This window comes from Triticum aestivum, chromosome 5D (genome assembly GCF_018294505.1).
Source record: "Triticum aestivum cultivar Chinese Spring chromosome 5D, IWGSC CS RefSeq v2.1, whole genome shotgun sequence".
Classification (NCBI taxonomy): domain Eukaryota; kingdom Viridiplantae; phylum Streptophyta; class Magnoliopsida; order Poales; family Poaceae; genus Triticum; species Triticum aestivum.
This window is the reverse complement of record NC_057808.1, coordinates 2,988,416-2,991,035: the sequence shown is the minus strand read 5'-3', so window position 1 is coordinate 2,991,035 and position 2,620 is coordinate 2,988,416.

The window sequence follows — 2,620 nt, the reverse complement described above, 5'->3', positions numbered from 1 at the left end:
GCTAGTCAACCGGAGATTTTGCCCAATACCAATCTTGGAGATTACCTGCCCGACGATGTACATTATGATTTCTTGGAGGTGGACGAACACAAATAGCATTACGGGAAGCCTCTCGTCTAAGATGAAAGATCTCTAACAACGATGATGCGAAGATTTCGTGATTGGTACATGAAAACTTGTAGAGAGTCTGGGGGGGTGAATACTTTGACGCTGAGAGTTAAATAGGAGCATGACCTCGTTGGAATTGATCTGTTGTCTATTCCATTTGAGGAGTTCTTCTAGTTTTTCAATCAAAAGGCCCACTATAAATTAACGGTCACTTGCTACTGTCTGTAAGTACTACTACTGTCATTATCTCTTTCATTGCATGTATAGATAATTATCCTCACTATATTATGCAAATTAAAGATCGCCGAATTGAATAAAAGACAATTCGGTGATATTGGGTTCATTAACACAAATATCATAGATCAATTTACGGTTGAATTTCAAGCCAAAGATACCGAGGCCAACTTGCTACGATCGTTGGTAATAAATCAAAACAAAGATATAATATTCTTTCCTTACAACTTCAAGTGAGTGTTACTGTCTTGTGCATATTCGGTCTCCCTTATTAGTCGAGGTTATAGTAATGTAATTGATGAGTTATGCATGCGTGCGCAGGTTCCACTATACTCTCCTAGATATTAAGCTTGAGCAGGGACTAGTAACCGTCTTAGACTCGAGACGAAAAGATCCCAAGGAATATGTGGACATGACTGAAATGCTCGAGAAGTAAGTTAAATCGATCATTATCGCACCATATCGGCAACTTTGTTCACTACCTGATATCAAGTAATTGTTTTCTTTGTATGGTAGAGTTTGGAAAAAATTCACCGCAAAAGCTCCGGGACTGCCGGGGAAGCTTCGATTTAGATACCCGAAAGTAAGTACTACTTGCTAGTTCCGCGCATCTCCTAGTGATTCAAGCGCTAGTTTCATCAATACCATTTAGCATGCTTGCTTATTAGTTTGATTGACCTCTGTTTCTTGTAAAGTGTTTGTGGCAGGAAGCTGGGAATAATTACTGTGGATACTACGTTTGCGAGTCCAGCTGCCACACGACCTGTGAGCGGGGATACTCTAAAAAACAATATGAAGTGCGTAAGCAATAATATTCACAATTTTATTTTATTACCATCATTTGTGTTGAGTTTCATTCATTCATATATATGTATGGACCCCCTTCTTCAAATTAATAGATGTTTCAGATGCGGGATGAACTCCTAGCACCAGATCGCATGCGAGCAATTCAAGAGGAATTGGCGGCATTCTTTCTTGACAACATGATCAATAAAGACAGAGAATACCATGTGGACCCTGAGTTCATATATAATTAGGGGATTATATTGTAAGAGATCTTACATTGTATGTATGTAGCAAGTAGCGTCGGATAGATATACGAAAACTTGTTGTTCGATCAATCTCTCAGAGAAGGAGAGGTCCATATCACTTCTCTCTGTATGCATATGTTCATGAAGATCTTCTGTTTCCTTCATTTGCTTACTAGCTAGCGTGTCGAGTCCTCTCTATACGTATAGTACATAGCATCGACCAAGCATGGAGATAAGAGAGGACACTTCTCTCTATTAATTAGCTAGCTAACACAATATATGAAACACCTAAATTAACCCCCCAAAACCCCCTAACAGCCCCTCCCCGTTTCAAAAAAGAAACAAAAACCCCAGCCCCTGAAATGCTGATGCGTGGACGCTTATTGGTCCCGGTTGGTGCTACCAACCGGGAAAAAAGGCCCCCCTTCCTGGGCTCGCCGCAGCGGCCACGTGGAGGCCCATCTGTCCCGGTTCGTGTAAGAACCGGGACTAAAGGTGTAGGGCTTTAGTACCGACCCTTTAGTCCCGGTTCCCCAACCGGGACAAATGGGCCTTACGAAGAGGGACAAATGGCCTTTTAGCTACTAGTGGTTCTGGAACCGGGACTAAAACCCAAAACCTTTAGTCCTGGATCTCTTATGAACCGGGACAGAAGGTGCTCCACACGGCCGCTGGGGGAGCCCAGGCAGGAGGTCCTTTAGTCCCGGTTGGAAACACCAACCGGGACCAAAAGGCATCCACGCGTCAGTAGCTCAGGAGCTCGGGTTTTTTTTTGAAAGGGGGGGGGGTTTAGGGGGTTTTGGAGGGTTAATTTAGGGGTTTCATATTATGTTAGCTGGCTAATAGAGAGAAGTGTCCTCTCTTTCTCCGTGCTTGGTCGACGCTAGCTACTATACGTATAGAGAGAAATCGACACGCTAGCTAGTAAGCAGATGAAGGAACCATTAAGTACACAAGATCGTCATGAACATATATAGAGAGAAGTGATCGACCTCTCTTTCTCCGAGAGATTGGTCGAACAACAAGTTTTCATATATCAATCCGACGCTACTAGCTACATATATACAATATAAGATCTCTTACAATCCCTAACATGCAATGTCAAATTCCACATGGTAGTCTCCGGCTCTATTTTTTCTTCTTCTCCTCTATTCCTTTCTTCTTCTCCTCTTTTTGTTTCTTATTTTTTTCTTCGATCTTCTCCTCTATTCCTTTCTTCTTCTCCTCTTTTTTTCTTCTTCGTCTTC